This window comes from Phacochoerus africanus, chromosome 1 (genome assembly GCF_016906955.1).
Source record: "Phacochoerus africanus isolate WHEZ1 chromosome 1, ROS_Pafr_v1, whole genome shotgun sequence".
Taxonomy (NCBI): Eukaryota; Metazoa; Chordata; class Mammalia; order Artiodactyla; family Suidae; genus Phacochoerus; species Phacochoerus africanus.
The window spans coordinates 101,030,977-101,055,287 of record NC_062544.1 but is presented as its reverse complement, the minus strand read 5'-3'; positions in this window follow the sequence as shown (position 1 = coordinate 101,055,287).

The following is a 24,311-nucleotide window of genomic DNA, read 5'->3' as shown; positions in this document are numbered from 1 at the left end:
TGTTTTTTTCCCTGAAGATTCCATTTATATGGCATTCCCATTTTAATAGTTTAATTGAAATGTAATTCACATAATATACAGTTTACTATTTAAAACGAACAATTCAGGCTTTTAATCATGCATAAATATGTACAATAAAAACCACAATCGAATTTAGAACATTTCATCAGCTCTAAAAGTTAGCCCTCAGTTATTAGACACCTATCAACCCACTACCAGCACTAAGTAACCACTAATTTACTTTGTATCGCTATGGATTTTTCATATTCTGGATATTCATATGAATGGAATCATATACTAAGTGGACTTTTGCAGCGTTCTTTCATTTAGCATAACCCAAGCTGTAGCATGTATCAGTACTTTGTTTCTTTTTATAGCTGAATAATATTCCATTTTGCTGAAAGATCACTTTTTAACTATCAGTTGAAAGACATTTTGGTTGTTTCCACCTTTCGGCTATTGTTTTGTCTGTGAGTAATGCTATAACCATTCATATAAAAGTTTTTATATAGACATATATTTCATTTGTCTTGGTATATACTAAGGAATGGAATTTCTGGGTCATAACGTAGTTTTTATTTATGTATTATGTATTATTATTAATTATTATTATTATTATTATTATTATTATTATTTGTCTTTCTGTCTTTTCTAGGGCCATAACCCATGGCATGTGGAGGTTCCCAGGCTAGGGGTCTAATTGGAGCTGTAACCACCAGCCTACGCCAGAGCCATAGCAATGCCAGATCCGAGCTGCATCTGTGACCTAAACCACAGCTCATGGCAACACCGGATCCTTAACCCACTGAGCAAGGCCAGGGATTGAACCCGCAACCTTATGGTTCCTCGTCGGATTCGTTAACCATTGAGCTATGATGGGCACTAAATCATTTGAAGCCTGTTTTCTAAAATATATGTACCATTTTTTACTCTCACAAGCAGTGCATGTGAGTTTTAATTTCTCCACATCATTGTCAATGCTTGTTATTATCTGACTTTTTGATTCTAGCCATCCTAGTGCATAAGAAATGCTATTTCATTGTGATTTTGAATTACATTTGATGACTAATGATAATGAACATAATTTTGCTGCCCCTGATCCCAGCAAAAGTTTTTCTGGAGAAAACTAACCAAGAAGCTATCAAAACTCTGCTGGTTCATTGTGGGTAATTTTTTTTGTTTTTTATTAATAATTTTTAATAAAGTATAGTTTAGTTACAGTGTTGTACCAATTTCTGATGTATAGCATAGTGATCCAGGCGCACACACACACACACACACACACACACATTCTTTTTTCCTAGTAAGGATATACTAACTGTGACAGGCCAGAGTGTCCACCTATCTCCAGATTTAGCAAATGTTAAATTATATCAGCTCACCCAGGAAGGGTCTCCCTGCCTTTGCTTCTACATCTTTATGATATCTTTAATAATGTGACATACCCGTGTTTTTAGCTTCTGGGCTTTTTTAGATGTCATTGTAGGAAAGACTTACAACAATCTTATTGGAAGCAGGAGTCCCCTTTGTGGTTTTGTGTATTTTTTTCTCCTTATTCACTACTTTAACATTTTTGGTTAGTATGCAAGCTGAGTTGAACAGGAAGCTTCTGCCTCCCTCGTACTTCTTACACATATAAAAGTCAGGTGAAATATAATAAGAATATAACAAGAAGTATTTATAAGGTATATTTATAAGTAAGCAGGAAATTCAGAGTGCCAGTAGTGACAATGGACTTCTAAGCCAAGACTGTAAGTGGGAAATGAAGCCAAAAGGAGCACTGTTTGTTGGAAGTAGATAGACACTTTGGGTCTGGGAGGGAACAGACCCAGAAAACCAACTTACAGTGGAGAATAAATAATAATCTTTTTCTCCCATAAATGCCAGGAAAGAAGATGACAACAACAGTAGCAGCAACAACTACAACTGAAAGCTTTAGAGAGCAGTGTCTAGAGACAATGTCATTAGGCCAAGTCCAGGAACACAAGCCTGTGCTAGCCCCAGGTGTAGAATGCTAACCTCAGTTCCTAAAATTGTGAATACCTCAAGCAAAGAAATTAACTGCAAATAAATCCAGGAAAACATAGAGGGCTTCTGCACAAGAAAGTGGGCATCTAAGCCCTAGGAACATTCCCACAACTCAGCATAAGACCCTAAAATAATACCAGCTGAATAGGAGATTGGAGAAACATATAAAGCATTTGAAGAGACTAACATTAAGGTTAGTATACAATCAGATGGGAGGGCTACCTCTCAGGAACATGGACAGTAAAGCAATCTTAAAAATAATTTTAATTAATATGTTTTAAATAGAAAAATAACAAAGAATGTTTCCACTATGATGATCTGAAAGTACTCTTGTAACAAATACATAGGAAGGCCGGACAAAATGTAACAAAAACCTATTTAAAGGCAAAAAAGAGCACTTAAAAATGAAAAATAAATCATTAGTATTGAAATAAAGGAATGAAAACAGGAGCTCTAACCATTTGTTTATTATTACTGCCCTGCAGGCTAAACAGGAGGAGAGAAAGGCAGGTAGGGCCCTGTCTTTGTCAAATTTGGGCTTGGATTTCAGTGTCCTTCCATGGACAGAAGGAGGGCTTTTTTGGGGTACATGGTTGGAACTGAGATCCCTGAATGAAGTTCTAATAATAAAGAGCCACAGGATCTAGGGGAAAAAAAAAAAAAAAACAGTCCATGTATTAGCACAGGTGGACCATGGAACCTTCTCTTCTTTATTTCTCCCATGGAACTAATTAAATATTCTCTCTTGAAGCATCCAACCCTGAGTGAGAGATCTATGGGAAAACATTAAAAATTTTGTTTTAAATGATTACAGAAATAAAAGATATTATTGAAACTAAAGACATGAAAATTCATCATGACAGAAGGGAAATGGAAACACATCAGGACAAAGGGAAGAGGCAGTTTTTTGTTTTGGGGTATTTTTTTTAAGAACATTACATACTGAAATATATTAAAAAAAACCCTGAAATACAGAAGTTCACTCATGGCTTAGTGGGTTAAGGATCTGGCATTGTCACTGCTGTGGCTCAGGTTCAATCCCTGGCCCCAGAACTTCCAAATACCATGGGCATGTACTTTCCCCAGCAATGAAATATAGAATATAGAGAGGAGAGGATAAAAGTAAAGAGAAAGATTAAAATGCCCAGAGTATAGAATGAGAAGTTGCAATATTTTGACAATAATTAAGGGGGAAGGATTTTTGAAAATTAATGGCAGGAGTTCTCATGTTTAAGAGATACAGTGAGTCTCAAGGAGGATAAATAATAAATCTACAATTACACAAATTGAATAAAATTGTAGAGAGAAACTATCTGAATAGCAAACAAGTAGAGAGATTAATTTAGAAGGAATAATAATTAAATTGACTGTAAATTTTTCAATAGGAAAAAACAGTGACCGCAAGAAAATCAGCAAATTTAGTAAATAGATAGGGAAAAATAATGTGGCTTAATTGGACCTAAATATACCAAGAATTACCATCAATATTAAGGAATCAAACATGACATTAAGTAAAAAGATATCTAAAAATTAAAAATAAACAGTAGCTCTCAATAAAACCACACATAATAGAGAATTGAGGAAGGAAGGGTAAAAGAAATAATATTTCTGGAGTTCCCACTGTGGTGCAATGGTATCAAGAGTGTTTTGGGAGAGCTTGGATGCAGATTCAATTCCTGGCCCTACCTAGTGGGTTAAGGACCTGGCATTGCTACAGCTATAGCTTAGATCACAACTGAGGCTCAGATTCGATCCCTGGCCCAGGAACTTTCACATACTATAGTATGGCAAAAAAAAAATCATTTTGAAAAATGATACATTACATTTAAATTTTTCTCAAAATTTATCTATTAAACAACCCTACATCTTACAACATACCTTCTTTTTGTTTTTTTGTCTTTTCTAGGGCCTCTCCCACGGCATATGGAGGTTCCCAGGCTAGGGGTCTAATCAGAGCTGTAGCCGCTGGCCTACGGCCAGAGCCACAGCAACACCAGATCCGAGCTGTGTCTGCGACCTACACCACAGCTCAAGGCAATGCTAGGTCGTTAACCCACTGAGCAAGGGCAGGGATCAAACCCGCAACCTCATGGTTCCTAGTCTGATGCATTAACCATGGAACCACATTGGGAACTCCACAACATATCTTCTTGCCCCAAAACTCGACCTATCCTTGTAATCCTCACATAAAAGGAGATTGAAACAAGTCAAACCAGTGAACCCTGAGATATATTCTTCCCCATGCCATCTAACCCAGTGACACTCAATTCCTGATAAACTTTCAGTTTTTTTTTTTTGCCTACACTCTCATTACATTAGGACTCAGAGTCAATTTAGAGTGAGAAAAAATACAACTTTTTCACTGAAACCCATTTTTATAACCAAATTATGTCACATTCAATCACTAAATGGAGGAGAGATATGGCTATAATATGAAACATATGTTGGTCATACAAGATTTCCCCCAACACATTAGAGAGTTGAAACATTCAAGGGTAAGTTTCCCCACATGTAAAGAGAAAGACTTAGCAACATATAAAAGCAAATTTGAAAGTGTGGAAGTCTTAACAAAACTGCTTTTTTTTAGTGAATGTAGTGGTTGGCTGGTATAGTCAATACACCCTAAGCAGGCCCCCAAAAGGATTTTTTTTTAGGGTATTTTATTTTATTTTATTTTCCCACTGTACAGCAAGGGGGTCAGGTTATCCTTACATGTATACATTACAATTACATTTTTTCCCCCACCCTTTCTTCTGTTGCAACATGAGTATCTAGACAAAGTTCTCAATGCTACTCAGCAGGATCTCCTTGTAAATCTATTCTAAGTTGTGTCTGATAAGCCCAAGCTCCCGATCCCTTCCACTCTCTCCCCCTCCCATCAGGCAGCCACAAGTCTCTTCTCCAAGTCCATGATTTTCTTTTCTAAGGAGATGTTCATTTGTGCTGGATATTAGATTCCAGTTATGAGTGATATCATATGGTATTTGTCTTTGTCTTTCTGGCTCATTTCACTCAGTATGAGATTCTCTAGCTCCATCCATGTTGCTGCAAATGGCATTATGTCATTCTTTTTTATGGCTGAGTAGCATTCCATTGTGTATATATACCACCTCTTCCGAATCCAATCATCTGTCGATGGACATTTGGGTTGTTTCCATGTCTTGGCTACCATCACCCTAATTCCAAAACCAGACAGAGATACCACCAAAAAAGAAAACTATCGCCCAATATCATTGATGAATATAGATGCAAAAATTCTCAACAAAATCTTAGCCAACCGAATCCAACAACATATCAAAAAAATTATACACAATGACCAGGTTGGGTTCATCCCATGTTCACAAGGGTGGTTCAACATATGCAAATCAATCAGCATCATACACCACATTAACAAAAAAAAGTCAAAAATCATATGATCATCTCAATAGACGCAGAAAAAAAAAAGCATTTGACAAAGTCCAACATCCATTCATGATCAAGACCCTTGCCAAAGTGGGTATAGAGGGAACATTCCTGAATATAATCAAAGCCATTTATGATAAACCCACAGCAAATATAATACTCAATGGGGAAAAACTGAAAGCCTTCTCACTCAAATCTGGAATAAGACAGGGATGCCCACTCTCACCACTGCTCTTCAACATAGTTGTGGAAGTCCTAGCCACAGCAATTAGACAAACAAAAGAAATAAAAGGCATCCATATAGGAAGAGAAGAGATAAAATTGTCACTGTATGCAGATGACATGATACTATACATAGAAAACCCTAAGGACTCAACCCAAAAACTACTGGAACTGATTCATAAATTCAGCAAAGTAGCAGGATATAAGATTAACATTCAGAAGTCAGTTGCATTTCTGTATACCAGCAATGAAATATTAGAAAAGGAATACAAAAATATAATACCTTTTAAAATTGCACCTCACAAAATCAAATACCTCAGAATACACCCCAAAATGATTTATGCATTTAAAGAATCCTTTCCCCTTGAATGTGGTTGGAACTTGCTATTATCTTCAAGCAAATAGACTTATCTAAGAAAGAGACTCACAGACATAGAGAACAAAATTATGATTACCAAAGGGAAAGGGGAGGATAAATAAGGAATTTGGGGTTAATGTACCACTATATGTAAAATAGCTAACCAACAAGACCCTACTGTATAACAGAGGGAACTCTACTCAATATTCTGTAATAACCTATGAGGAAAATGAATCTAAAAAATATTCTTTTATATGTGATTTATAACTAAATCACTTTGTTGTACACCTGAAATACAACATTGTAAATCAACTATACTTCAATTAAATTAAAAAAGTAACTCAAAGGTGATAGGACAGTAGCTCCAGTGATTAAGTTAGGTTATGCAAGACTTCATCTTAGGAGACTGGAGTTGAGATTCTCCCTCTAGCCTAGAAGTAGTGGCAATGTAAGAGGGGCTGAGTGAGAGCCTGTGAGAAGGATACAAACAAGGAGCTTTGGGTGGCCCCTAGAAGCCAAGAACAGCCCTCGTGGTCAGGCAGCAAGAAGAGGGGGACCTCAGTACTGCAAGAGCAAGGAGCTGAATTCTGCCAACCCCCCAAGCTCCCCAAAGAAACACAACCTGGCTTATAGCTGGACTGCATCCTTGTCAGGGCCTCAGCAGAGGCTCTGGCTTAGCCAGTCAGACTATGATCCTTAGAAGTTGTGAGATAATAAATGTGCCTTGTCTTAAGTCCTTAAGCTGGTGATAATTTATTACACAGTGATAGAAAACGAATACAATTGTTTTAGTGGCTTGAAAAACTGCCATACTTTCCATCATGTTAAATTATATGGGGAAACTGGGAATACAGATGAAGACGCTGAGAAGACATTTCCCCCAGGATTAAAATAATTGAATGTGAAGACATCAACACTCTAGATTAGATTTTTAGTTTTAAAGAAACTTTCTCCCAAGCAAATGACCTCAAGGACCTCAATTTGAAGGAAGAAGCCCAGTTTAAAGCTGCAAAGAATCAGGTGGTGGAGATGTTTGTGATAATGATGTTGATGACAGTGGAGATTTAACCATGGGAGGTTTTTGTTTTGTTTTGACTTAATTTTTAATATTTTTCCACTGTTATGGTTACAGTTTCAATCATTTTTAATGATTTTTGTCTATCTTTTTTCTGTAAGCTCTGTAAATTTGAATGTGCTATATTGCAGAGATTTTCTTGGAACACATATACAAACACACAGTTTGCCCTTGAACAACACCCACACACAGTTTACCCTTGAACAACAGGGCCCACATTTTTTCAATAGTAAATAGCACAGTACTACAGGACCCATGATTGGCTAAACCTGCAGATGCAGAAGAGTGAATACAGAGGAATCAGGGATACTGAGGGATGACTATAAGTTATCACTTGGATTTTTTTTTAATAATTTTTTTATTTTCCCACTGTACAGCAAGGGGGTCAGGTTATCCTTTCATGTATACATTACATGGGAGGGGGAGGGAGTGGGAGGGATCGGGAGCTTGGGCTTATCAATCATTTGGATTTTTGATGTGCAGAGGGTCAGCACCCCTAGTCCCTGTGTTGTTCAAGGGTCAATTCCAGATACAGATATACACACATGCATAGATATACATAAAATATAAACACACATGCATAGATATACATAAACACACACAGGTATAGGTACATACACATATATTCACATATGTGTATATGGCTTTATAGCAGAAATGCATGTTATACTACTCTACTTCCACAGCAAAGACATAAATGACAGCACAAGCCTGGAGACACTGTACCTTCTCCTTAATACCCTGTTTTCTTCAAGACAAACTGAGTCCACTGGAGAGTTAATGGGTTATATATCCTGTGCTAAGGCCCATCACAAATATCCAGTTAAGGAGTTCCCGTCGTGACTCAGTGGTTAACGAATCCGACTAGGAACCATGAGGTTTCGGGTTCGATCCCTGGCCTTGCTCAGTGGGTTAAGGATCTAGGGTTGCCGTGAGCTGTGGTGTAGGTTGCACACTCAACTTGGATCCCTTGTTGCTGTGGCTCTGGCTACAGCTCAACTTGGATCCCTTGTTGCTGTGGCTCTGGCTACAGCTCAACTTGGATCTCTTGTTGCTGTAGGCCGGTCGATATAGCTATGATTATACCCCTAGCCTGGGAACCTCCATATGCTGCGGGAGCGGCCCAAGAAATGGCAAAAAGACAAAAATAAAAACAAAACAAATATCCAGTTAAGTGTAAATCTAGTAGAGGATAACAGTTATGCTTGAGGTTTGGTTTTCCAGGAACCCCTTCACCACCTTCACACACATTGCACATGGTGCTGGTAAAAGAACTTTTTTTTTCACACAAGCACTCATTTTATTAATTGAGGTCAGTGCAATAGTTTTTTTTTTTTTTTAACTAAGATGATCTCTAAACCTGTGTACTTAAACTTCTCTGTATTTCCAACCAGATTTATTTAATTCTTTGTTTCCTGTGGTGAAAAATACAAACTACTTTTTTTTTAATACGAGAAGGAAGGTGACATGTCATAGGATAGACTGGGGTTAGAAAACTATGACCCACAGACCAGATCCTGCCAATCCCCTGTTTCTATAAATAAAGTTTTATTGGAACACAGCCACATCCATTCATTTACATATCACCAGTGACTTCTTTGGAGCTACAATGGTAGAGTTGAATAGTTGTGACAAATATAGTTTGGGCCACAAAACTGAATTAGAAATAGAATATTTACTATTTCTCCTTCTAGGAAAAAAGTTTGCTGACCCATGAGGTTGAATTCTAAGGCCTCTGAAAACACTTAATTAGAATTTCTATTTCTCTTGCCTATTTTTCATCCCAGAGTAAAGCATCAACTGGGCATCTGTGCCATCTAGAAACTCCTATCTCCTTAAAGGTACTTTAAGGGATGGGAAATGCTTCCATCAACCACTGTCACTTCTACCCTAACCAAATAAGGAGACCAAAAGGATGAAAAAGTTCTTATTTTGGTAAAAGAAGCAAATTTTATCTTAAACTTGGAAAAATTGATAAATTTTGGCCCTTTCACCCACATTTGTGTTGATGTTGCATGCTTTGATTATGTATTAGAATTTGTATGTCATACATACATACATATACAAGTGTCACATACAATATGTGATACTATTACCTCCTTTACCCCTTCCTAAAACAAACTAATCACACCCAAGCTATCCTTAGTTCTTTATTGGTTATCTTTTAGCTTCAATGATAATTTGCATAATTTTTGTCATTTTAGATGTATCTCTAACCCCCCATCATATATACAAACTAATATAAGTTAGCTGTCTCCTATCTGAGCTATTTAAAGTAAATTCTGTTGAAAGATATTAGGTGAGAAAGGTTAATGCTAAAATAACACAGACAAATGATAGCTAATACAATTGAAATGATGAATGATCATTTGAATTTTGTCTCCAGTGGAGATGCAGGGGGCTGATGAGCTCAATGTGTATTGCTGCTGTCTCCTATTTGTCATAATTATAGAATGGATTTCAGGCCATTTACCTAGAAAGAGTGTGTAGAGTTTATTGTTTAAAGGGAAACCTTTCTGTGCCTGGAAATCTTTCTGCAATCTTCTATTATCTGAGATAGAGGAGTGGTCATCCCTGACAAATTGAATGAAGCTGTTATTAGTTTGGAGATTGTATGTTCTGGAAACTCTCATACTTGCTCATTGCTCTTAAATACTATGTGACTGGCTATTTTCTCTCTTTTGTCTCTGTAAATATGAGGAGATGCATGTATGTTGGGAAACACATTATTAGGTTTAAATATTAATTAATGCCTACTGCCTCATATGCTGTGTTTTCTTTATTAGGAGTGAGGGAAAACTTTCTAAAGCTGGCAAATTCCCTTATTTTCTCAGTCTAAGAACAGTAGAACCTGAAAAAGACTTTTAGAAAAGTATAAATGCTCTCTTGAAAAGTATCAGTCACATTTCACACATCTAACTTTTATTTATAGCTATCTTTCCCAAGACTCCATATATTTAAAATGAAATCTAAAATAAATAACAAACAAAATGCCAGGCATTATTAGAGAAGTGCAAATCAAAACTACCATGAGGTACCACCTCACACCAGTCAGAATAGACATCATTAATAAGCCCACAAATAACAAATGCTGGAGAGGGTTTGGAGAAAAGGGAACCCCCTACACTGTTTGTGGGAATGCAAATTGGTACAACCATTACGGAAAACAGTATGGCAGTACCTCACAAAACTAAATGTAGAACTACCATATTACCCAGCAATCCCACTCTTGGGCATATATCCAGACAAAACTTGCCTTGAAAAAGACACGCACCTGTAGGTTCACTGCAGCACTATTCTCAATAGCCAAGACATGGAAACAACCTAAGTGTCCATCAATAGATGAATGGATTAAGAAGATGTAGTATATCTACACAATGGAATACTCAGCCATCATGTAGCAACATAGTTGGAACTAGAGATTCTCATACTAAGTGAAGTAAGTCAGAAAGAGAAAGACAAATGCCACATGAAATCACTTATATCTGGAAAGTAATATATAGCACAAATGAACCTTTCCACAGAAAAGAAAATCATGGACTTGGAGAACAGACTTGTGCTTGCCAAGTGGGAGGTAGTGGGATGGACTGGGAATCTGGGCTTAATAGATGCAAACTATTGCATTTGGAGTGGATAAGCAATGAGATCCTACTACACAGCACTGCAAATTATATCTAGTCACTTATGATGGAGCATGATGGAGGATAATGTGAGAAAAAAGAACATATACATATGTGTGTGACTGGGTCACTTTGCTGTACATTAGAAATTGACAGAGCACTGTAAACTAACTATAATGGAAAAAATAAAAATCATCAAAATGCCAGGAAAATTAAAATACCATTACTTCCCCTCCATCTTCACTATCAGCGGATGCTCTTGTTTATATTCCACTGAAGGAACAGAAGCAACCAAAGGAACATATCTACAAGTTCCACCATATAAACCCAGCCACTTATATTTGAGCCCACATGCTCTACCTTCTCTCCCATTAGCAAGATGAGCTATCCATGCTCCTACTAAGATAAACTTATCTAACTGTACACTATGCCTGAAAACATGATTTTCCTCACTACTGAATGATTCCTATCAGCATTCATATAGGTTCTTGTTTTTCAATTTGAAGAAACCCTCAAATATACAAATACAAACCTCTTGCCTTACTTTACCCTCCAATGAGATATTATGTCTCTCCTTTCTCTGATAGCTAATTCCAGAAACAAATCATAACTGACCTTCATTTCTCTTTCCCATCCTCTTTTGAACCCACTTCAATCAGGATTTATATCTCTAATTCCAATGTAATTTATATTATCAAGACTACCAGTGAACACAATGTTGCTACATTAAATGGTAAATGTTTAGTTCTGATATTCCTCCACTTATTGATATTATTTGATCAGTGTATGCCCATTCTCCCATCCATTATTAGGTCAGTGTTAACCTGAATAAAAAAGATACTATAAGTAAAGAAAAATACAGACTAATATCCCTAATAAATATTTGCATAAAAATAGTTAAGAAAGTAGCAGCAAATGAGTTTCAGAAGCATACTGAAAGGATTATGCATCATGAACAAGTGGGATTTATTCTTCAAATGTAAGAATGGTTCAACATATAAAAATGAATTAATGACACATACTACATTAATGGAATAAAGGAAAAATCTTTTCAATTGATGTGGAAAAACGTTTGGTAAAATGAGGATGCAGGTTAGATCCCTGGCCTTGCTCAGTGGGTTAAGGATCCGGGGTTGCCATGAGCTGTGGTTTAGGTCATAGACATGGCTTGGATATGGTATTGCTGTGGCTGTGGTATAGGCCAGCAGCTATAGCTCCAATTAGACCCCTACCCTGAGAACCTCCATATGCCACAGGTGTGGCCCTAAAAAGACAAAAAAAAAAGGCAGGGGGTGTGTGTGTGAAAACTACTTCAACATAATAAGTGGCATATATGGAAAACCCACAGAGTGCATCATATTCAATGAAGAAAGACTAATTTGTCTGTCTTTAATATTAAGAAATACTAATTGTTTTTAATATCAATACCACAGCAAGGATTCTATCTTCCACCACTTTTACTAAAAAGGATACTGGAAGTTCTAACCTGAACAATTAGGTAAGTAAAAGAAGTAAAAACCACCAAAATTATATAAAAAGAAATAAAATTGTTTCTGTTCACAAAGTATATGATCTTACATACAGAAAAACATGAAGATTTAACAAAAAATTTGTTAGAAGCAATAAATGGATTTATCAAAAATAGCAGGATACAAAGGTAATACACAAAACCTGCATTTCTACACACTAGAAATTTGCAGAGAAAATTCAAAAATAATTATTTATTATAGCATTAAAGGGAACAAAACACTTAGGAGTTAACTTAATCAAGAGAAAGAAAGACTTGTATAATGAAAACTACCAAATATTGCTTGCTGAAATAAATTAAAGAACACATAAATAACTGGAAAGACAAATTCTCTGTTCACGAATTGGAAGATAATGTTGTTCAGATCACAATATTACCCAGAATAATCTACAGATTCAATGCAATCCCTATCAAAATCCAAATGACATCTTGCAGCAATAGAAAATTCCATCCTAAAATTCATATGGAATCTCAAGGGAAACCAAATAATCCAAACAATATGAAAAATAAAATAGGACACTGGAGGACTCATATTTTCTGTTTCAAAACTTACTACAAAGTTTCAATAATCAAAACAGTAGGATACTGGCATAAAGACAGAGATGTATGTGGAATAAAGAGCTTATAAATAAATCCTCACATATTTATTCCAATAATTTTCAACAAAAAGACCAAGATCATTTAGTGGGGGAAAGAGCAGTTTTTTTTCAACAATGGTATTAGTATATCCATATGCAAAGGGATAGAGTCAAACCCTCATCTAATACAATATACAAAATTAAATCAAAATTGATCAAAAACCTAAATGTAGGATATAAAATTAATGACCTCTTAGAATAAAGCATAGGGAAAAGCTTCAGGGCATTGGATTTGGTTGTAATTTCTTGGCTATGATACCAAAGTCACAGTCAGTAAAAGAAACAATTTGACAAGCCGTATTTCATAATTTACTATTAACAGACTTAAAAGGCAACCTACAACATGGGAGAAAACATTTGCAAATCATATATCTGATAAGGAATCGATAACCTTAATATAAGTAAACTCATAAAACTCAACAATGACAACAAAAAAATGATTCAAAAAATGAGCAATGAACTTGAATTGACAGATCTTCATGGAAGATACGTAAACGGCCAGCAATCACATGAAATGACATTCAACATCACTAATATCAAGCAATGCAAATCAAAACTACAGTGAGATATCATTTCACCTCCTTTTTTATTAAAATATAGTTTGCCTTGTACCAATTTCTGCTGTATAGCAAAGTGACCCAGTAATTCATACATATGTATAAATTCTTCTCATATCATCCCCCATCATGTTCTATCCCATGAGATTGTCCCTTTGCTATACAGTAGGACCTTGGTATTTATCCATTCTTAATGTATTAGTTTGCTTCTACTAACCCCAAACTCCCAGTATTTGGATGGCTACTATCAAAAAGGAAAGGAAAGGAAAGAAATGGAAGGAAAAGAAAAGGAGGAGGCAAGAAGAGGGAGGAAGGAAGTGAGGAGTGGGGGAAGGAGGGAAGAAAAAAGAGAGAAGGAAAGAAAAATATTAGTGAGGATATGGAGAAATTAAAACCCCTATGACCTATTGGAATGTAAAATGACACAGTCTCTATGGAAGACCGCAAAGTAATTCCTCAAAACATTTAAACAAAAAAATAATGATGTGAGTCAGCATTTCTATTTCTGGATACACACAAAAGGATTGAAAACAAGGTCTTGAAGAGCCATTTGCACATCCATGTTCATGGTAATATTATTTTCAATAGCTAATATGTGGAAGCAACCCAAGTGTCCATCAGCAAAAGAAAGGGTAAGCAAAATGTGTTATATGCTTGCAATGGAATATTTTTGAACTGTAAAAATAAATAAAATTGTAACATACACTACAACATGGATAAACCCTAAGAACTTATACTAAGTAAAATAAACCAATAAAAGACAAATATTGTCTTATTTAATCTATACAAGGTACTAAGAGAGTCACTATCAGAGAGACAGAAAGTAGAACAGCGGTTACCAGGGAGGGATAAATAGAGAGTTGTTCTATCAGTATAGACTTGGTTTCACTAGGCAAGAAGAACTCTGGCATTGGATGATGGTGATGGTTACCCAACAACATGAATGGAGTTAATATCACTGACCTATGCACTTAAAAATGATTAAGATAATAACATGTTATTAATGTGTAATTTCTGCAATAAAAATATCATTTCTTTAATTTCAGCCTCAGTTTCATAAGAATTTAAAATGAAGTCAAAGGTATCAATTGAGTTCTTCCTAATCCTCATGGACCAAATGTGACTTAACTGATGCTGAGAAGAGAGAAACCTTAATGACTTTTCAGCCAAGCCAATGAGAAGACAAAAAATGAAACAAAACAATCAAATAGCCACTGTCCAAATAAAGTGTTTAAAGTGGAAGTTTATCTCTGTTAATAAATGGGCCCTAGTTTTGTGTGTAGTGTTAAGGTATATCAATCTATGTTCTCTTGCAGGTTAATGCCTGCTTTAGTTTTGCTTTGGTTTTGTTTAATCTCTCTTCCATGATAATGTAACTATCAGCTTCTCCTTCCCCAGAATATTACCTAGATGATGTCAGTCCCTCCAATCACTTAGAATTCTTTTTCTCCGGTCATGCCTTCCCTATGAAGAGAGATTTCTTCAAGTCTGTATGTCTATGCATTATTTTTAAGAAAAGTGGAAAACTGTGGATACTTCCTTAAAAAAAAAAACGCTTATGAGCAATATGAAAAGATTTTCAGAGACTGGTAACTAAGCAACTGAAAAAACTCTAAATAATGTCATCTTGTTAGTAAGATTTGAGAACACACTGAGCATCTACTTTCTCAGTAAAGGTCATTAATGCCACGTGGCGACATACTCTAATTCTGTCTTCATTATAGTCATTTGGGCATTTGTCAGCTATGCTGAATTCTTTGAAAAACCAACAGTTCCAAATATGCCAATTGTGAAGTACAGATATTAACTGTTAAAAAAATACACACTAGAGAGAAAACAGTATCAATATAAATATCAAAGCAGATTCCCCAAGTGCTTATTCTGAGCAGTTTAAAAAAATTGGTAATGTAATTGTTTGCATCTACCAACCCCACACTCCCCGTGCATCCTACATTCTATTACATTTAGAATGGATAAGCAATGAGGTCCTATGAGGTCCTACTGTACAGCATAGGGAACTATATCCAATCGATAGGACATGATGTAAGATCGTATGAGAAAAAGAATGTGTCTATAAATGACTGGGTCACTATGCCATATAACAAATTGATGTAACACTGTAAATCAACTATGCTTTAATAAAAAAGGAAACCTTAAAAAAAGCAGTATTTAAAAAAGAAATTGGAATGAAAATCAATGGACTCCTATACTTTTCATAGAAGAAGAGGTTCTTAAAAGTTACATAGAGCCACCTACTATTTGGGCAACATGTGAGCACAATAACAGACACTAACCATCTACAATCCACTAGGTACTGTGATTTGTGTGTTCACACACATTATTTTAATTCTTATATTAGACAATATCTGTATTGTTCCTATTTTATATATGAGAGGGAAAACTACTTAATGAGGAATGCAACTGATACTAAATTCATGTCAGTGTGGGTTAAAAGGATAACATAGATTCTACTGGTATACATTCATTTGTCAAATATTTATTGACATTCTTCTTGGTGCAATAGTTCTTGGTATAGCTATTTGAAATACAGTCTCTTTCATCTCTCTAATTGGATAGAGACAAGGAAAATTCATACAACTATAATGCATGGAAGGGTGTGATAAATGTGGTGGGAACTTTATAAACTAAATGCCATAGAATAATTGATGTAGATAACTCTGGAGGTCAGAACTTCATTTTGGAGGAAAATGGAACAACCTAAGTGAAAACTAATAAAAATTGCCTGACAAATAATAAAAGCTAATATTTATTGAGTCCTGCCAAGTGGTTTATACATATTAATTCATTTGATTTTTCAGCCATATTATGAACTTTTATTATCCCAATCATCTATATGAAGTCTTTATGCAAGCTCATCCATCTAATTAGTGGCAGAACTAAGATCCAGGATGAAGCAGTGAATCCCAACTTATGCTTCCCAATATACCTCACTACATCTCAAGTAAAGAATATGACACCTCAGAAATAAGTTTATCAAAGATGGTCTCTTTAGTAAAGGTGGAAATGTAAGAGGACAGAAAGAAATGAAAGATAAACCCAAGATTCAAGCCTGAAGACCTGAGCCATTATACAGTCACTAAGAAAAAAAATAGAGATGTTGGGAACGATAGGAAGACCAGTCCTGGTTAGGTTATATTTAATTTGAACTCTCAGAGAGACTCTTTAATGACAATGTCCTTTGCAATTTTCAAATTAAAGATTAAGATGTGGAGTCAGGTTTGGAGTTCTGGATTCCAGAATGAGAGTAAAAGTCAATCAGAAGTATAGAGTCATCTCAAGGGAATTGAGTCATCCAGAGAATAGAAGCAATGCTGACCAGAGGAATAGAAATAACTTGTATGTGGTGATAGGTATGAGAGGAAAGAAAAACTAAGGACAAGAATTAGAAAATATCCACATTGCAGGGAAGAAAAAGAAATGCCTAAGAAGCCAGTACAATTACAGAAATATAAGATCCAGACAGAGAAGCCCAAGAAATAAATATTTTCAAAGAAAACAATGAGTGTTAATCCATAAGGTCTTGCTGAATTGTTGAGAGGGATGGTAAAGGAAATTTGACTTAATGGTCACCAAGCTCAGAATGGGTTTCACAATATGTTTCAGCCAAAGGAAATGTTTGAATTCAAAATCTGAGCATTTGGAGCATACATAAAAATTGTCCTTCTGAAATGTTTTAAAATGAAGTAAAAATGTGGTAGTAGACAGGAATAAAGGACTCCTATGATAGGAAAGAGGCAAAAGAAAGTAAGAAATAAACAACACCTGGAGTTCCCGTCGTGGTGCAGTGGTTAATGAATCTGACTAGGAACCACGAGGTTGCAGGTTCGATCCCTGCCCTTGCTCAGTGGGTTAAGGATCCAGCATTGCCGTGAGCTGTGGTGTAGGTTGCAGACACGGCTCGGATCCCACGTTGCTGTGGCTCTGGCATAGGCCGGCGGCTACAGCTCCGATTAGACCCCTAGCCTGGGAACCTCCATATGCTGTGGGAGCGGCTCAAGAAATGGCAAAAAAAAAAACCAAAAAAAAAAGAAAAAAAAGAAATAAACAACACCTGATGGACTAAGATTCCAAAAAGGACGTGAAAGTGTGGAAAGAATACAAAGAGCAACTGTTTCTTCTAACTTCCTTCCAGACTCCCTTAGTCTGAGTTCCCACAATCCTTCTTTTCTTCCAGTGGATGTGTGGCCTTCAGCCCACATTTCTATCTTTTAGATAGAATTAGAACTGACCTACACTTTCTCACTTTGGCCTAGTATCCTATACAATTTATAATACACTGTATGATAAATTATAGTAAATTTCTCAGCCATACTATAGATTGTCCAAGTCCCAAAAACAACCATCAAGCATAATGCACTGGAGCAAACTTGGGAGACAAGCATTTATCTGTTCAAATAATCACTCTGATACTTATCAGATATGTGGTACTAAATCCTTCTGACCTCAATTTCCCCATACAGAAAATGGAAATCAACATGCTAATTTTACAGGATTGTGAGATAAATCTAAGTAAAGCATCTGACAAGAACTAGATGTTTAAAGAATACCAATTTCCACATGTTCCTTAAAAGGACTTTTGTGCTATTCAATACAAGGAAATATGCAAAGGTGAATCTTGTAGTGAGGATTATATGGCAGGACATAGGGAAAAATAAAAGATAAGAATGCATGCCCCACAGTATAGTAAGGCCTTCAAGTGAAAACAAAGTCAGAGAGAGAGGGAATGCAAATCTTCTCAGGCCAGAATCAAAGTGGAAGAACTACTCGGGGTATCTTTTGTGTGAGTGTGTGTGTATGTTTATCTTCTAGCAAATAAAATAGGTTTTGGGTAAAATCTTCAACATAAACTGACTTAGTAGAAGTATTTTAGGCCTGGGAGTCAGAAGTAGCTCAATTCTATGAGCCTCATTCATTCACTTATTCAGAAAACATAATTTGAATTCCTTATAAATATCAGGCACCATGTGGGGCTCTATTGACACAGAGAGAAAGATGACTTTCTACTTTCAAAGATCTTACATCCTATCAGGGAAAGTCATTTGTAAGCAACCCATTAGTAGGCTATAAGAAATCTGGGGAAACAGGAATCATCATTACACTATGGTGACTAGGAGTCAAATCTTCATGTGGAAAAGCCCATGTTCATAAAATTAAATAAAGAGGTTCTCATGTGAAAGAAAACTAAGAGAGAATTGTTTGTCAGCATACATACTCTATGAGAAATACTGAAGAAAGCTCTTTAGGCTAAAGTTTAAGAAATAATACTAAAAGGGTAGGAGTTTCAATGGTTGCCTAGAGATTAAGGATCTGAAATTGTCATTGCTGTGGCTTGGGTCACTGTTGAGGTACAGGTTCAATCCCTAGCCCAGCAACTTCCTCATGCTGTGAGTGTGGCCAAAAATAAATTTAAAAAGGAAATCTGGATCTTCGACAATAAAAAGCAAAAAAATGATAAATATCTGAGCAAATATATATTTTTTATTTATGTAGTATAGATACAATAGTTTAAAGCAAAAAATTCCTGCTGGGTATTTAAATATATGCATATATAATGTACATGAAAATCTTGAACATAAATTACACTGGGGATGGTGAAAGTGACTTATGGAAGGTGTCTAATTTTGGAGGGCACAGTGTTAGCTCTAAGTAGATTGTGAAAGATTATGTATAGTGCAGTTTCTTAGAGGAGGCCAGATAGTGACATATAATAATAATGAGATGAAGCCAAGATGCCAGTAGATAAATTAAAATAGAATACTGAAAAAAATTTAATAGTCTAGTCAATCAAATAAAAAAATATATTAAGTATAAGGGCCTGGAACTCACCATATTAGATGCTAGAGTGCAGTAAAGACATGGCTAGGTACAATCCCAACCCTCAGGAGAGTCATGATTCAGCAAAGAATGTATTTTAAACTAATAAATGCATGATTAATTTCAAGAGCCTGGCTATTTCTGTCTAGTGAGGGAAGGAGGAAAACGACTAGAGGATATGTGTATGATATTCTTGAACTTGGCATTCCGTTTTGTCAATATCTGATACTGCTGCTGGGTTGTTCATTGAAATTTTACTAACAAATCAAATCCACAGATGAATTTGAGGACAGATGCATCATAATAGCATTGAGTTGTCTGACATCTGAACATGGTATGACCGTCTATTTAGATGTTCTTTCACTTTTCTTATTAATATGATTATAGTCTGCAGGGCAGAGGCTTATATGACTTCTATTATATTTATTCTTTTATTTTAGATGTTAGATGTTATTATAATGGAATGTTATGCAATTTATTTTCTATTTTTGTTGCCGTTAGAATTATAATTAATTTTATAGTAAGCTGCATATGGCACACTTCCTACATTTACTTATTAACCCTAATAGTTTCTCAATGCTTTTGTATTTTGCTATGGTCATAATAATGTCATCAGACAAAAAGAACAAATATATATTATTTATCAATTATAATCGATGTCATATTTTTCTTGCCATATTGCACTATCTGGGACTTGCGGTATAATAATGGTAGAAGTGGTGATAATAGATGTTCTGCTCTTATTCCCTATCTCTTCAGGAAAGCTTTCAACTATGTACCTAACAGGAACATGACTGAGAGAAGAAATAAGACCCTGGGAGGCAGAATTACCAGGAGAGAGCAGCATTTCCAAAGCCAAGGAAGGAGGGGATGTTAAGGAACTGGAGATGTACTTCTTGAGATTGGTAGCACTATCAAGTGAAACAGGACTTGAGAATTTGTTGTGATCAATTATTCTTTATTTGTAAAAGGAAAGTAATAATAACTCCCCTAGAGACATGTTTTGAAAAGATCAAATAAGGAAATACAGGAGAAGGCCTACACTATTTGCATATCTAGCACACTAAAAGTTTAGTTTCTTTTTTTTCCCCTCCATTTAAAATAAATGAAAATTTGTCATACCAACAGGGTCTTGGTAAAACATCGAGATGATATACTGTTATTCACCAAATTGCTTGCTTTCCTCTGAAGCTAAATCTTGATTTATTCACTAGGTATATTCTAGAAAATTGATGTGTATCCACATTTATCAAACACTTTCTGAATGATTTGTTGCTTGTTTATGAACAGCAAATTCCTTTTATAATACAAGCAGTAATTTAGAAGTATTAGTCTGAAAATATGGCCTTTTTAAAGTAGACTAGTGATTTTACTGAGAATTTTTGCAAATATTGTATTCCACTTTGTCAGTATAACAGTAACATGCTTCTATATTGGTTATATGATATTTCTGTTCTGTTGGGAAATAACACTTAAAAGAAATACTATCCAGAAGCTCATATTTATGGAAATAGATTAGGATAATTATCCTTTAATACCACTTGGTACTTCACCATCTGCAAAGTAAAAACAATTTTTATGATAAATAATTTTGAAGAGATGCTGGAAAAAAAAAAGCTAGACAATCGCTTGGACCCAAAATTAAAGGGACAGATAAGTAAATATTTGGATTCTAAAATAATGAGCACTTTTCTAGAGATGGTTAAAAGATCAATGGCTTAAAATGGAATGTTTCTTTAGTGGTGCTGGTGAATTAAAAAAGAAAAAAGAAAAAAAAAGGAAAAATGGAAGGAGCAGGATACCATCATCAAATAACTCTAGCTTGCTACTCCTCTCCAACCCTACTGTTGTTTCTGAACTTCCTCTAAGATTAATTCTTTTCTTTGTCCCTGAGTAACTACTTAACCAAGAAACATCAACTTTCTATTTACTTTTAGGTAATTAAAGAAGGCCATTGGTCCCTTCTGTCTATTAAAATAGTTTCAATTTAATAATTTAGATGTCCAGTCCTATGAAATAATTTCAAGTTGAAGCTTCTCTTTTCAATCAGCTCAGGCCCACTGATGGTGCTAAACTTGTTGAGAATAGAGGAAAAGTTTGACCTTTGCACTCTATCCCGGCTTCCTCCAACGTCCCAGCTCAGCCTCAGACCTGGATCCCTCCACTGCTGAACTGGGAAGAGAGGGGGATAAAGGACACAAAATGTCTTAATTAGTCCCTTTGAAATGTGTCTCTCTTACCCACTTGAGACTTATGTTTAGAGTTGAGTCTGTTTCCTGTGGGGTGATTTACAAGTTCTTGGGTGATTCCCCCTTTCCCAGGGAATTCTCTAATGCGGAGGTTCTTTGGTCATCCACAAAGGCTCACCTTTCAATCTATAGTTTTACCTTGTCACCAGCTTTCTTACTTGGGGTTCCACTGCCCATAAAGTCTTCTTTCTTTCTTTTACTTGGGCTTTCTTCTCCATCTCTGCTCCATAGGAAACTTGCACTTTTTTCTGCCAGTGGTGCGAGTGAACAGGGTTCCCACGGCAGACTTCACGTCTGCTGGGACAGACTACTGCAGCCTCCAATATTTTTGGCTGCAATTGTGGCATGCAGAAGCTCCTGGACCAGGGATTGAACCCATGCTATGGCAATGACCACAACCACAGCAGTGACAATGCTGGATCATTAACCCCCAAGCCACAAGAGAATTCCTCTCACCATCCTATTACTGGGGTCTGAGTCGAACTCTACTGGATCCTTTTAACCCTAACACATACCTAACAAGCTCTCCAGATAGATCTCTGAAACCTCTCTTTCTACGCTGAAGCGGGAAACAATTCCTACCCTGGAAAAGATCATGCCAAAGATCACTTGTATTTGCTGGTATCACAAAGTGTGACAGACAACCAAAGAGTCAAGTCAAGACCATATTAAATTTAGAAAAAACAAAATTATTTCCAGCAATTTTCTATAATTTATACTACATTTAAAATTTATTTGTATTAAGTAAAAGGAGGAAGCAGAAGAGGATAATGGTCAATGAAATGAGAAACAGTAGAGAGGGAAAAAAAGGAAGAAAGAAGGAAGGACAGAGGGAACAGGTAAAGAACAAAAAGAAAAATATGGTTAAAAATTTTACCAACTTGAGGGATTAAAAGTGATTAGACAGACAGATATGGTTACCAATCGCTTTATAAACTAACTAATCCTTCAACTCATTTAAAATTAACCTGTATCCTCACCTAAGTTTGAGCAGAAATTATCTCCATGGAAACCATCTAACCGTGGCACATCATGGAAACATTAAAACAGTGATACCCTGAAGAACATGCAGTCACTCACACAGCTTGTGGGAAAGGAAAATCTTCTTTATATATAACTTCATAGCAATGGGTTATTTTTATAATTGTGACTGATTTATCATAAATATTTTAAATGTAAATCATACATTATTTAAAAAATCTATTTGATGTTTTTCAAATGTGCTTAATACATCGAATATAACACTCCAGTCTGTTTTTTAAAGATGTTTGATAAATGCATACCTTAAAAAGTATATGGTCAAGTATGATATTGACTGAAAGCGAACTTGTTAATCAATCTCAAAGTGATTAATTTTCTTAGTGAGTACAAATGCATAACATAAAATAAACTGCCTTGCAAATGTATTCTGCCATTCTTAAGTTTACCTTTTTCTCTCTTAGTGGTAACTAATACAAGCATGAGTTATTAAATTATACATAGTCTAAAATATCATTTTTTGCTCTACTGTGTTTGTTTCATTCAATTTTATTACCTAATTTCATACAATGGATTTAAATTAATCTTTGATATCTGGCATGGTTAGTCAATACTTCTAATTATTCTAAAATAGCAATCCATTAGTTATTGTCCTCCTTTACTCTTCCACATTAATTTTTGGTTTGGGGACTAATACAAGGATCAGATTGCCACATAAGACCAATACAAATCATAGCTTCCCCCAGCATCAAGCTGTACTACTAATTCCAAGGATACAAATTGTCTCAAAGCAGAGGAAAACAGGGAGACATCTAGGACCTCCAATGCTATGCAGTTCCCTTCCTTTAGCACAGAGACATTCTCTGGGTCCAGATAAACACACTGGTCTCCAAGCAATGTGTATAGTCATGAGATATCTCCACATTAGTCAGATACAGAGTTTACACAGATCCACGTGCTATAGATCTATAGGATATTTTCCAAAAGAAATCCTTGATAACCAAATATATCCTGAAAACAGAACTATATGGATAGTTTTCCTTACCAGCAAATATAACTACCTTATTTTTAGGTGGGTTTTCACTAAAATTTTACAAAGTATTTAATCTGGGCACTTTCTTTCTTTCTTTCACTAGACATGCCCCGGTGAAAAGAGAATGGATTAAACATCCACTGCTTAGCAGTTAACCTCCAAGAACTGTCTAGCCTGGTTCCATAAACAATTATGGGAATGATCTATCATTCACATAATAATTTTGATTAAATAATTACCTTTATGACATTAATTCTTTCTACAGATAGATTACCATCTGAAAATTATTGTGTTAAATATTAATTTCCCAATAGTAACCCTGACCATTTCCTTATCTATTTTTAGAGATGACCATTTCTTTATCTATTTTTAGAGGTCTAGATGAGACCTCTAGAACTGGTTTTAGGTCTGATGACTTTATTAGAAATGCATCTAATGTTTTCCAATAGTCACCTATATTTTTCATGATAAGGAAACATCCATACTATAAATTTTATTAGGACATTTCATTAAGATATGGTTTTGTCTTTTTAACATATATAACAGTTTATGTATTCATATAGTTCTTCTCTCTTAATCCATTTACATGCTAAAATTTTTAAACAGAGTTCTTAATACTCTTCTATCCTTGCATTTCTGGAAGTCCATAACTTTGAAATAAAGTCATGGTGTATTGTTCTTCAATTATGCTGTTGAATTATGTATTTTTTGGATTTAAAAGATAGTCCCTCAAGGTATCTAGTTATGAGAACTCTCCCATTGCATATATGTGTATATAGGTATCTGCT